The 14,724-nt window shown below is 47.9% G+C and overlaps 1 protein-coding gene across 1 annotated transcript in view; it reads right to left on the reverse strand.

Annotated features, from left to right (window-relative positions):
* The window catches only part of LOC142796441 (uncharacterized), a 63,439-nt gene that overhangs the window by 27,900 nt on the left and 20,815 nt on the right, over positions 1-14,724 (reverse strand). The gene's annotated exons all lie outside the window — the stretch shown is intronic.

Genomic DNA, 14,724 nt, shown 5'->3' on the forward strand with positions numbered 1-14,724 from the left:
GGTATGTCAGTAACCTCGACATTTCCTAGAAGAGAGGACACCAGTCAGCTTCACACGTGACAGCAGTTTATTTCGTATAATCCGATAATGAATATGAGTAAGACTCCATCACGTGTGTGCTATGGTTTAACTTCTTTTAACTCAATGATTCTTATAGTTCTTGAGTACGAGCTTCGACAGTTCACTTACTAGCTTTTTCATTACTTTAGATTATTGTGACCTCTTGAAGTCTATGACAGAACTATGCGATGTCAAACTGCATTTCTCCAATTTTGATGTCAGTACTAAAGCGCAGCTCATCTGCTTTGCCAAGAGAGTGTTCTCGAGAGCTTTCTCACTCTTTCCGATCGATATGCCTCGAGCTCCTCGAAAATTTATTAGGAAAGGCATTAGGAAATACATGAAGCAGGTTATGCTCAAGAACTTTCAGAGCTGTAATTGCACTGCTTTCCGGCGGCTATGCAGTTTATTGCGCAAGGACTTCTTTTCAGCCTTTCGTGCACGTTAAGCACGATGTGCGCGCGCATTGGGTGTTCGAGATCACAAGACCGCTACCAGTGATCACTGGTTAGCTCCTCCGGGTACTTGGTGTATGCCTCTATGCGTTAGTCGCATTTTACTTGCAAGGGCTCTGCCACTAGGATTGTCTTGCGCTTATGGCACCCGACTGCTGACCCGGAGGTCGTAGTATGCGGTTTGCGGCGGCTTCATTTCCAAGGGCGCGAAACGGCTATAGAGCAGGGCCGTGGGCGTAGATTTGGGTGCACGTTAAAAAAACACACCAGTTGGTCGAAGTCTCCAAAGTTTTCCACTACGCGGGGCCTCACAGTAATATCGTGGGTTAGGGACATCAATCCGCAACAATTATCATAATTCCTTGTATCCACTATTCGTGCGCTTGCTTTGCTCAAGAACCTAATGCAGAGGCACGCTTCATGTCGCGCGTTCATATATTCGACGTTTCCAAAAATATGTCTCAAAGTAGAGCGACCAAACCATTGAAAGGCGTGCTTTTCCAATGTCCGAATTACGGAGGCGACGTTCTAGTCCAAGTGCTCGCCCGTGATCATATCTCTGACACCATATGTCTACATATAGCACTGTATTCTTTACGCTTGTTTGGCCAGCCACAACAAGCGTTCGGTGACCTTTGTCCTCCATTTGGAAACGCCATCTGCGTCCGGCGCTCTTGCTGGTGGTATATGAAGTGCATGGTACACTCGCAGCTGACCCGGAGTGGGAGCATGCGATAAGAGCGTCGACCAAACTCCAGAGGAATTTCGAGGGCCGCTCGCTGTCAAGGCCCGGTCGTCAAGCGTGCGATTCCATTCAGCTTTGAGCGAGCACGAAGGGAGAGGCAAGAAAGAGCATTCTAGGATGTACCCCAGAAGGAAAATTCCAGCGCTGTAATCAGGAACACTTTCGTTGTTGAAGAGATTTTTCACGTTGCGTCAACTACCTTCAACGATCGCACGTCAACTAAGAGAACCGGCTAACAGCTGCTCTTACGAAAATCTCAAGTGAAAGAACATTGAATGCACGTCGACATAGGCATCCATCCGCACATGGAGGGGGGGGGCAGAGTAGACCGCCGATAACTATAATCACCTAATAGGGGAGTGCAAAATCAGCCTTCTACATGGGAATAATCAGGAGGGAGGCGCTGCGACTCGACATGGGTGGGGGGGGGGACGCAGAGCCAGCCTTATACATGGCGAAAATAGGGAGGAGGGGTCACTGCAACGAACCTCCGTCTTCCCATTCTCCTCCCCATGACGGGGAACTCTGCAAAGGCCCATGCTCCTGAATTCAGATTCATAGTTTCTTCCCTGAGTTACTGTAACACGTTGTTAAAGAAAGCAAAAAAGTCCGGAGGATAATAGAAATGATTTGCAGTGGTTTGAGAAAAGACACAGGTGCAAGAGCTACAATAGCGGAAAATGAGCTGGCTTAGTCTGTTTTTCCCGCTGTATTTTTGGGAGCGCGCTGCCATGAACTTCGACGTGCACTTGCCGACATTGTCCCCTTAACGAACTGTCATTCGTCCTTCTCGATAATGGGAACACGATTATGTCACACTACTTCCAAGTGCAACGTAGGGAAACGTACACACGATAACTGTGGCGTAGGATCCCTGCTACTATATTCGTAATAAAACGCTACCTTTCATCTCATGAGCTAATCTCTCGCGAAGGGGCGAGAACGTTCATTATACAAACTTCCCATAAGCGTACGCGAAGAAATATGCATTGCTGAATTCCCGGTTATGAAGTGTTAGGGCAAATTACGCCTAATGTATGCGTCGTCACCATGTACAGCACAAGGTTGCGTAACAGAGGCCAGCGTGCAGGCTTGCAGACCTTTGCAGTTCTTCAACAATGTAACACTTTACCTGAAATGCAAAAAAGAAACGGCAGCGTATGGGACCACTGCATATTTTTACACATCTCCAGACGTGTGTCAAGGCCCTTTAAGCGTGATAAAAATGCCTCAGACCGAAGTCACTGCCTTTTACACACAATAATGCATATCAATGGGCCCGTGACATTCCTTAACCGAGATAGGAAAACTCCAAATCATACAGACGAGTACTTCAAGGTGTGATGCCAAGGAATGCGGTGACAAAAGAAAGGAACCGGAAGACTAAATGTGCTCTAATTAGTGAACTGACATTAGTTATGGAACATTTCGCTAACATCGTAAAAAAAAGAAAAATAGCAAATGACTACGGAGACAATCGCGATGTCATCTGTAGCAATATGTGATCTAACAGAATCACGCACTTAATGCTCATGAAGGAATCTAGTGCAGGAAATTTACGACGCTTGAACGTATGAGAACTCCAACTATGCTGTGTAGTCGTTCTCGATTCACCTGCTGTGGTTCTTGGCACTTGGTACATGGTACCTATTGTTTAATCTGCGCAGTCAATTAGCCAACCTCGGGTAATCTTACAATGACTCTATTTCATTTTGTTTTGGTCATGGTAGAGGCTCAGTTTATGCAGCGCAGGAAGCGACATCGTTACTACATCACTGAATTACATCACTCGGTAAAGCAGCAGATAAACTTAATGGCAGCAGGTGGAGTGGTCAGTCCTGGTTTATTGCTTTTGGCCTGCTACTACTCTACGCTGGGAAAGATGAAGGGCACCAAGCGAATGCAATCTATAGTAAAATCACTCTCACTGAATACAGCTTCATCATTCACGAACCAATAAGGATTACGCTAAGGCAAACATGATGCAACAAGGTCGATAAACAGTGACATATAGCCAGCCCACTGCCTGACAAAAGTGCGACGGAACTTTTCGGAACAGGCCCTCGTTTTTTCCACTACACTTATCGCGCAGCTACGAAGACGTGGAGGTATTTTCTGCGTCGCTATAGTTGTCTCGCGATAAGTATGGCGGCGACTATATGTTTCAGTAGTATCGCTTCACTGGGTCGCATCGACCAGAGAAGCAATCCTGCAGGAACCAAGACGCGGCGCGTATGCAAAATCAGTCCGATCCGCGTGCAGACCAGATAGAGTGGAAACCGGCTAAGCCGGGCCGCCGGCTCGACGACCGCAGGGGGGGGGGGGGGGGGGGAGGGACGATCGCAATATTTCGAGTCGTGGCGTGCGCAAGGTAAACAGAGCGAGCTGCTGCAGCGCGAGCGGTGGCCGCCTCCGCTATCATCGGTGCCCTTTTGGGGTCAGCCCGCCACGTCTGTAGTGAACCGGCAAGCCAAGGTACTCGAGACTGCAGATGCCGTCCGGCTGGCCGCCCTGCCTCATCGCTCCTCGTCGAAGAGGAGAAGGGCACTCCGAGAGGGAGAGAGAGAAAGCTCAAAACGATAAAGCATTTCCGGAGCTGGACTCGCCGCCAAACTGAGAAGGCAGAGAAGAGGGGGAGGTGGGCGAATGTCGATGCTCACGCAATGCCCCCAACTCCTCGACAGCTGTCCGTCGTGTGTGTAATGGCCGTGAAAATCCACGCAATCGTGAACCTTCGAGTCAGCGTAGCCGTCGCAACGCATTTTAACTATGTGTCGTGTAGCGTTGCAGCTGCTGTCGCCACTGTATACATGCTACCATCTTTGGATCGACTAAGCCGTCATTGGGAAACCGCGACTGGGGAGGCACCCCGAGGTCATCCAGGTCCTTGGAGGTTTATTGATTCCGCGGCGAGACGACGACGTAAACGACAGTTCAGGGCGTGTACGAGCGACCTTCCAGTAGTATACGCGGACTTCTGGTGTCCGCGCGCACGCGCTGCACGTCAACGACGGGCGAAACTTGGTCGTCGTTGCGCAAGGACGTGAGAGTTGCGAAGACAGCGGTGGCTGGAACATCTGGTAGACGGGATGTAAACTGCTAATATCGCAACCGCAAAACACGAGTCCGACCTTCCTGCGAGGAAGCCACGCTGTCAGGAACGGCGACGCTTGCGCAAACGGCAGTTACATGAAGTGACTACTCAACGGTTTCTAAATGCCTGCAATCAGTAGCTGGGTTTTAATTGCAGGAGAGACAAATCGCGCGAGAGGAAGCTGAACAGAGTATATGATATTAAGTCAACGCAAAGGGCGGTCTCGAATCGGAGATGGAGCTATAAACAAGCGGGAAACAGGTTAACAACAAAATGCAGATAGATTTCGTCACAAGTGTCAGAACTTCGAAAATACATGTGGAGAAGGTTACAAGTAAACTGTACGCAGAACAGTCAATCCTTCAGTTGCTCATTAGGAATAGGCAATTGGTATAAAAATTGAGTATGAACAACGAAACAACCATAAAGAGCAACAAATAGAAAACACTGTTAATGAAGAATTGTGAAATATTTATTTACAAAAACATACTAGAGTAGAAAATGAACGTTTTACACTAGACTGGTGCCATTGAGACAGGAAGTTAAGATCAATTGGCCTGCTAAGGTAGCCTGTGCATGTGAGGGAATACGATCAAGCTAAAATTCTCATCAGCTTGTTGTGGACATTCCGTTGCCAAATATGTTATCACTAGAATTTGGAAGACCGTAACAATGTCTAAGCTGCACGAGGCAAGGTGTCATTGATAAACTCAGGAATTCGGCCAAACAGAATTTGCGAACAGTTTTTTTTTTAGTGATCAAACAAAGCAACTGACAGAGAAATCAGACATGTAGGTTACATGTAGTCTATTGATGTGGAAATAATAATGCCCATATTAACCCAAAGCTCTTACGCTATTATTTGCTAAAGTAAATCTTATGATATGATGATCCTGGACTAAATAGTGCCAAAATCTGCCAGTCAATGACAGAGAGCACTTAAAAACGAAAATCAATGTGAGTGAAGCCTCAAAAATATACACGCCGAAAACATACCGGCCACGATGATATCATAATCTCAACTTAACTTAACGCAAGCGAGAGAAATTCGCGACAGCCATAAACTGACAAATTATAGGTTACGTCGCGTGCCTTGTGCTGGTGCCTTATGCTTCCAGTTGTTCTTAAAAGACAATTGCAATCCTTGATAAATCATTACCTCAATCAGTCACTGCACGCAAGTAGTGTCTCCAAGGAGTACACATAGTAAAAGCCTGACGGTGTAAGAGCGACAACGTGCTCGTTACAGGCACACTTGGCCACCGGGCCGTTTGTTTTGCTCTGCCTTTCGGCGACGAGGGAAACCAGCGGGCCCGATTTCTCGGTACGGTACGCCGAGGACACCTGCTCTTCGGCAGAGCTCCATATTAGGAGGCGTCGCGAAAGCGCGTCCGCCGTTCGCACCCGCCTACTTATCACCGCAGCTGCTTCGATCCGGCTGCTGCTACTGATGCACGTTGTCCGCGCTTACCGCCATGTACGGCTGCACAAACAACTCTTTACGAGGGAACGGGACCGTCCGGGCACACTTTACGGGAACCGACCGACACCGCCGAGAACCAGCTATAGCGTTACACTCCTGCTTCAGTCGTAAAAACTGAGAGTATGCAAACGAGGGCGCTGCCAGTAACGCACGCTTGCGTCTTCAGAGGCCCTGTTTGCATTTTACTTTAGCACGACCGCCTCGCTACGACGTGAAATAAACAGACAGCGCTTACGCCGCGTTATTGCAGCGAGCGACATCACGCCAACGCTGCACGCGTAGGAGGTCGCAAAGATAAAAGTACAAGCATGTACATATATCCCCCCTTGAGGTACTTGAAAGGCGTAAACGCACACAATTGCGACGCTGCTTGTCTGCACGACTGAGAAGAAGGTACGCAAGTGTGTTGCACAATCGCCCCAAGAAGGCACTCCGATTACGCGTTTTGCGAAACGACGCCTACGGTCTCGGGACGACACGAATAAAAAAAAGAAGGCGTTCATAAATGTAAAGCAGTCACGTTGCGTTCCTTTCGAGGTGCCATGTTCGGTGCACATCTCGAACTGCACACCTGGGTACTGCCGGTGCAGATGGCTTAAACGTGTACGCCAGAACCGGAGATTACGAGTGCGATAAATATGTGTAATTCGAGATAACATCAGCGCCTATTCATCTGCTCTGTTGCTTCTCTGTATTAATCTCGCTACAATAAAGGTATAATGCAAGATTTTGATGCGGAAAGTACTTAAGCGAAACAGCTGCACGCTTATGTTCCCTTCGCGTCTAACTCCGCATCATTAAAGCTGCATAAAATATTGAAAAACGCAACCGAAAAAAAAGGCACATCCTACGTACAGTGGGAATGGATGATATGCGAAGCGCGAGTGAGAAATGTTGATATGTCACTTTAAAATCAGCACAACGTTACGAGTAGGAGTTAATGATGGCGTACATGACTTCCGTGTCATGATTATCATGTTTGAATGTGTCGTTTACCTTCGGCATCTATTCACGTCCCGTGATACCAAATTTAGTATAAGTGGAGCTAGCGAAACAGCCGCGAGCACGCTATGAGCGTGGTATGTTGTCATGTTCTTACATGACACGCGTTTCAGGACTATCATGTTTGCACCAGTCATATATTTCATCATCCATTGACATCACGTAACACCAAATTTAGCAAAACAGCCGCGAGCGCATCATGAAGGGACCAATATACTACAACGCAGCGTTGACGTGCGCGCACGCTGGGCACAGTGACGCTATACGTTAGCAAAACGCGAGCACTCTATAGTCTGACGCCAGGCGCAACCAGCGTCCGTCGGCGTGGCCCGACGGCGACTGGCGCGAAATGCGACATGCTGCATTTCGTGCCGATGCGTTACCCAGACAACACTGCGTCTCCCTCTTTTCGCGACTCAGGCACGCCGGACGCGTTGAAACGCGCATGCGTCAAAGCAACGCAGCGCGGCGCGCACCGGCGAGTATATGGCAGGACCGGCGCCTGGCGTGGCAACACCGGCGTGACGTGACGAAATGAACGCCGGCGAGCACGCGCACCGCGTCACGTCGAATTGTATTGGCGCCTTGACTGTGGCATGTAGTCATGTTCTCACATGACACGCATCTCATGATCATCATGTTTGCACCAGTCACAAACCTTCGTCATACATTGGCGTCACGTAATACCAAATTTGGCATATGTGAAGCTAGCGAAACGGCCGCGAGTACATCATCAGTGTGGCATATAGTCATGTTGTTACATGCCACACATGTCGTGATTATCATGTTTGGATGTGTCACCTACATACGTCGTCCGTTCGCATGGCGTAATACCGAGTTTGGTACATGGGAAGCTAGCGAAACGGCCGCGTGTGCACCATGAGCGTAGCATGTAGTCATGTTGTTACATGACATGCATCTCATGCTTATGTTTTTACCAGCATCATATCTTCCTCATCCATTCACGTTGCGTAATACCAAATTGGGTATAAGTGAAGCTAGGTAAATGGCCACCGGCACACCATGAGCGTGGCATGTGGTCATGTTGTTAAATGATACGCATCTCAATATTATCATGTTTGCACCGGTCACATACCTTCGTCATCCATTCACGTCCCGTAATACCAAATTTCGTATATGTGAAGCTAGCGAAACGGCCGCGAAGGCATCATGCGCGTGACATGTAGTCATGTTCTTAAATGACACGCATGTCGCGATTTTCAAGTTAGGGTATGTCGCTTGTGTTCGCCATGTAATCATGCCATACCATACCAGTTTTGCAACGTGCCATGTGAACGAAGCCACCACAAGAGCGGCAGGACCATGAAATGTCAATCACGACATTCATGACATATGATTGATTGATTTATTTGTGGGGATTAACGTTCTAAAACCACCATATGATTATGAGAGACGCCGTAGTGGAGGGCTCCGGAAATTTCGACCACCTGGTGTTCAATAACATGCACCCAAATCTTAGCACGCGTGTCTACGACATTTCCGCCTCCATCGGAATTGCAGTCGCCGTAGCCGGGATTTGAACCCGCGACCTGCGGGTCAGCATACGAGTACCTTAGCCACTAGACCACCGCGGCGGGGCGACATTCATGACATATCATGATTTTCATTTTATGACTAGTCAAATATGTTCTTCATACAGTCATGTTCTGCCATACGAAGTTTCGTATTGATACTAATATCGAAACGCCCAGGAGAGCTAAAAGTCGTAGGTAGCTAGACAGATATAGATAGATACGCCCAAAGTTGCCAAAGTTCGCAAAAAAAAAAAGCCTCGCATTTAATAACCCCTATTCAGAAACGCGCCTTCACTTGCCACCGCGTTCAATGCAGCACAAACGCGTTTCAGATGCTCTGCTTCAGGTGATGCCAAGGCAGCACGAAAAACGCAAACGAGCTTCAAACAGGCTGCATAGAAGGCGGTCACAAGTCAAGTCAAGCAGATTGTGTTTAGAAAAAGTGTTTATCGGTTCAAAGTGCTACATACCAAGCTATGGAAGGGCAGTGACCCATCCCGATCTCAAGCATAAGTTACATTGCAACCAACGTGGAATCGACATTGATGAGGCCTGTGTTTAGAAAAAAAGTGTTCAGCGATTTAGAGTACTTGGTACTCTAGTATGGGAGAGTACAAAGCCATACCCTTCAAAGATCACTGAAGGCGTTGCCCAACACGGGGGTACTGCAGAAGTGAATGCGAACGGAACGGTCTGGTGAAGCAGTGTGCATGGCGTCATGAATCGTGGCCTTCTATTTTGTTCTAGGTAATAGCCTTTAATTTTATTCTGTGATGTGATTTGACTGATTGGGGGTGAAATCATTCTGTGATGTGATTTGACTGATTGGGGGTGAGATGTCCGCTTTTCACGGTGCTATGGCCTTTGAGTTTGTTCTGATTAACAGCCTATTGATAACGATTTTATTGTTTACAGATGGTTCGGTTTGCTCACATGTTGTTGGCGTTGACACTTTACCGCTTTTATTTGCCGCGAGGGCCTTTAGTAGAGGGTCAGCGCTGTGATCGTTTTGAATTACGGCAGCTTTGCTTTCGCCACACCAATTGCATCGTCCACCACGGTTGCACCGGTTCTCAGTCGCAATTTTACGATGCCGATTAGACACGATAGTGCCACCGGGGGCACCTATTCATGGTTTGCGGCCCCGCCGCGGTGGTCTAGTGGCTAATGTATACGGTTGCTGACCCACAGGTCGCGGGTTCAAATCCCGGCTTCGGCGGCTGCATTTCCGATGGAGGTGGAAATGTTGTAGGCCCGTGTGCTCAGATTTGGGTGCCCGTTAAAGAACCCCAGGTGGTCGAAATTTTGGGAGCCTTGCACTTCGGCGTCTCTCATATTCAATGGTGGTTTTGGGTCGTTAAACCGCCCATATCAATCAATTTGCTTGCCCGTGTTATCAGGTCTTAATCCTTCTTTAAGCATTGAGCTTCAAAACAAAGGGAAGCACTCACGGTGTCCACAGCAAAAGCACAGGAAACGTGGTGTTCTAGCAGACAAAGTCAACCTGGTATCGAATGAGTGACGTCATCGCGTAGATGGCACCACGGCACGTTTGCGAGGCCAATCGTGTTGTGGCCTTGTATTTTATTCTAGTTGAGCTTTTTATTCCGTCCTTATTAACATTTTGCTCTGTCGTATGCTTTGTCTGATGGGTAGTTAAATGTCGGTGTTCTTATGGTGTCACGGATGTTTAATTTTTAAACCATATGCACGCCATGTACGCTCTATAGCCGCTATTATGCAGAAAAGTTCTGCACCTACACTTGTAGAGACAACGGCGAGGGGAGCCTCGACAACAACGGCCGCACATTGTGTGACACTGCTTCGTGCCTAAATAGTCTTTTTATCACATTGCGCAAGATCCTGCTTCATCGGATCACATTGCGCAATGCTCCCGTTTAACTATTTCCTTCACCCATGCCAGCAATGTTAGTCGCCACAGGCAACGGCAACGGTGAAGGATTCATAATTAGGAAGCAACCAAACATTGCAATCTGTTATGACAAGTCACGTTATATAAAAGATCAGGTAGCAGTATCAGTAACTGTCGATCGTCGATGAGCCCATGATTAGGAGGGCATTATTTATTGCAATACGGCGCAGAAAAATACGGATGTTACCAGCGCACCGTTGACGGACCCCTTTCTTCTCGTTCGCCAGCAACGCGCTCCCTGGTCGATATCGACGCCGTCAATACTTATGTTCAGTGAAGAACCACATGTAGTTGCTCTGAACTCCGCGGGACGGCTTTAAGCTCTCCCATAGTAGAGTACTCTGTGCTCTAAATCGTTACCCCCTTTTTCTAAACCCCCCCCCCCCCCCCCAGAACCACATGTAATTGCTCTGAACTCCGCGGGACGGCTTTAAGCTCTGCCATAGTAGAGTACTCTGTACTCTAAATCGTTACCCAATTTTTCTAACCCCCCCACCAACCGGGACGGCTTTAAGCTCTCCAATAGTAGAGTACCCTGTACTCTAAATCGTTACCCACTTCTCTTAACATCCCCCCCCCCCCCAGTACCGCATTTTTCTTGTGGTGTTGATTGACTAGACATGGCGTAATATTTGGCGCCACGGCCTCACCAAGTGTGAGGCCAGCTGGACGGCTTTGTGCTCTCCCATAGTAGAGTACCTCGTGTTCTAAGTCGTTAGCAACTTTTAAGTGCTAATGCCCTTTATAAGCGACCCTGAATCTGCTGTTGCGGTGCTCCTCCTCCTCTCCCCCAACAACGGCGCGTGGAGCGGAGAGGAGCGTCTGTATCAATGGAGCAGCGACGTCACACACCACGTGATTGCGCGTGCTCCACCCTCCGCCCCGTGGCTGCGCCCGCCACCACTTGCTCGAGATGGGCAAGTCGTCATAGGTATGGATCCATCGCAGGCATCAACCTCGACTGCGATACCTCCAACAACGAGAACAAGGCAATCGAATGCGAGCATTGCACGCGTCGTTGAAGATGTCGCGCCGGTTGAAGAAAAGGGCCCGTGATGCCGAGCGCAAGCGGGCGAAGCGGGCCGTGGACATAAGCATCATTATATTGCGAATTTACGCTCACATATGCGCGTAAACTCACTGAGATTTCCCGAGAGGGTCTAATGGTTCCTGGGAATCGCAATGTGATCGCACGGGACAGTTTACGTTAACTCACTGGCGAATGCCAACGGATTTTAACAATTTTCCCCCTCATAGCATCACCCCGTGCATTCGCACTTAACCATGTTCACCCTCGGAGAAATGCTTGGGAGTTTTTTCTAAGCACGCTCATTGTAGTCTTGCTTTCGACCCCACCAAACGTGAATCCCACGGGACAGCTTTAAGCCCTCCGATAGTAAGGTAGCAAGTACTTTGAATCATTAACCACTTTTTCTAAGCAACGTACTATCGTCTATTCACTTTCTTTCAAGACTATAGGCCCCACGTGTAGCGGATCCTCATAAAGTGTGAGGCCCACGGGACGGCTTTATGCTCTCCCATCGTGGAGTGCCGGTCATGTACTCTAGATTGTTAAAAACTTTTTCTAAACACATATACGCCGGTTCTTCAAATCTTGCTACGACGGCTGTAGCGTGGATGGGACGGCTTCATGCTTTCCCATTGCAGAGTACCAAGTACTCTATATTGTCAACCGCTTTCGCTAAACACATATTGAAATGTAAAGTCCTCGGGACGGCTTTTTTGCTCTCCCATAATGGAGTACCAGGTACTCTAAATCGTTAACAACCTACAACCACACGACTCATGCTACGTATCACGCGCGATGTACTGGCACGGCTTTAAATCGGTGCTCTAAAAGGTGCTCTAAATCGTTACTTTTTCTACACACATCGCTGCATATTTCACTGCATATTTCATCAACGCTTAGTATACACGAGCAAAGAAATAAGAAAAGAAAACGCTTTGAGGCAACTTACGCATAGCATAGCTACCATGGTTTTGCCTATATACACGTAAACTGTTAAAAAAAACACAACATCACGTTTTAATGTTTGTGGTGCCACTTGCGCATATATCTGTCTCCTTTAGAATACGCGGTGCCTCTCTTCAGGGGTGTCAGCCCTCGTACTATTCTCCTATGAGAGTCTTATAATCTCCAACTGGCTTTTTTGGTAATTGGAGTAACTTTTCACAACGTGCTAACTAGCCCCCGTTAAATACCTTGCTTCATTACACGTGTCGTGAAGATAGACGGTGCCGGAATCACGCTACTTCCGCGGAAAAGTGGCGTGGGCACGCCTGTGGCAATGTTGTATGTACGCAGAACAGAATTTTATTAGGTATGGCCTTTCGCATCGTTTGACATATCGTTTCGATACGGGTTACGTACCTTAGCAGATGATATGAGCCTGCTCGGGCTCGAAGAGCAACAAATGGTACGCACTGCTCAAATCATAATGACACTAATTGGAGAAGAGAAACGCGGATCCAGCAAAAAAGGAGGAAAGACGACGATGAAGTAAAAACGGAGAGGTCGAACGCGAAAGAAGAACGGAGCATGAGCGCCAGCCGTTGTCCGTCAGCAGTTAATGGTCGTGAGAGTGCATTGGAAAACAGAAGCCAGCGTGGCCAGAAGAAAGAAACGCGCTCAAAAAAGAGGAAGATGGTTCAACGAAGCGTGGGAAAATGCAACCCAAGCTCAAGCGACCCTCTTCCTTTCCCCCTATTCTATACACACTGGATGCTACGCCCCCCCCCCCCCCCTATACTTCTCCTCCCACTTTCGCCCCTCCCCCCCTTTTTTTTTTCGTTTCGACAGGTGACCTTCGGAGAAATCTGCGGACGGGTCGACGCTTCCCAGAAGGCGAGTGCCCGTTGACTGGCACACAAACACATATATATCCTGTATTTCACGCTGTCAAAGCAGTGAGCACCTGTTGCATGGAATCGCCCATCCCTTACTTCTCTCACCCACTCCTTCCACCTTCTCTCCCCTAGTTTTGCCTTTCAAGCCTCTGTTACAGAGTTGCATGTTGGGCAAGACAGTCGTAAAAATGGTCAATGCAAGTGGGCAGTGTTTACGATGTCGTTACGGTCGTGAACTTGTGGTGACCTTGCGGTGTATGTCTTTTATTTCAGTCAGAGGGTAAGGGAAGGCTTGAATTGTAAAATATTGGGGTGCTGCTTTAGTTATGCCGGCAACCGATGGTAAGGCAGGAGGTAAGTGCGGGCTGCGATGACAGGTCCCTCAGCGTCAAGTGCTAGAGGTTACCGCGGCCTTGAACTCTTTCTTTGCGTGGTTGTTGCATCCCCCCTCCTCTTCAATTTTTGTTTTGCCGTCCATCCTGAGATTAGGAACTAAAAGCAGGTGCAATGTCACCATATTTTCGTGAAACCACACCATGCAGTTGTCCACGCATAATCCTACACTAGGCAATGTAATTAAACTTCATGGTATCTCTATAGTTCGAGCAGGTAAAAATTGCGCTGAAATAGAAAGGACACCACAAAGAAGGAACACTTAAACAGATCGAGCGCAATCTGTTTAAGTGTTTAAGAAATGGGAAATTTGCCTGCTCACTGCGCAGCATGTGGATGTGAACCACTATTTCAGGAGACTAAGATACTGGGACATAGCAGAGATACGTGTGCTCGTGAGGTGTTGGAAGCTTTCTTCATCAACATGAAAGGTGATAGCTGTGTAAGTGAGGCCTCGGTATCGCTCTACGGTGCAGAAGTGTCCTTTTTGATTGATAAAGTGCGTTAAGTAGCACGTGTTGATCCTCGACGCGTCGGCGCAGCTATGTACGGGTTCCCTATTTATCGACGTTCTACAGTCAATAAAAAACAGTTGGTAGTTTGCGCTCGATCTGTTTAAGTGTTCCTTCTTTGTGGTGTCCTTTCTATTTCAGCGCAATTTTTACCTGAATAGAATGAACCAACTAGCCCCTCAAGACGTCCTGTTCGAGCAGGAAGTCTGGTGTTCGGTCCCGTCAGTAGCGGCCACACTACAATAATAGAGAAGTGCTAAAGAATGCTCGTGTACCTTGCGTTGAACGAATTCTAGGGCACCCCAGATTGATTGGTGCAATGTTCGAAATAACTTTATTGGGGTACCATGAGACGAACCCCAGCGCTCAGTGGGCAACTCCTACGTGGGGACCGTCAGGCGAAGCATGTGCATCGTTTCGCGGGCCTGCTGGACAGCCCAATGGCAGAGATGGCTGAAATTAATTCAAAAGGCTTCTACTACTACTCAGCGAGCTCGTCATTAATTATATTTGGATATTTACGGACGAAACCCTATAAGCTGTTCTTTTTCTTTGTATTTTTTCTTCCTCTCGTATATATGTCTCACAAGACTTGTGCGAACGACTGTGACTAACTGGTTTACATAACTCAAGTTCTCCTTACT

The sequence above is a fragment of the Rhipicephalus microplus genome, chromosome 2 (assembly GCF_043290135.1).
Source record: "Rhipicephalus microplus isolate Deutch F79 chromosome 2, USDA_Rmic, whole genome shotgun sequence".
In the NCBI taxonomy this organism is placed as follows: domain Eukaryota; kingdom Metazoa; phylum Arthropoda; class Arachnida; order Ixodida; family Ixodidae; genus Rhipicephalus; species Rhipicephalus microplus.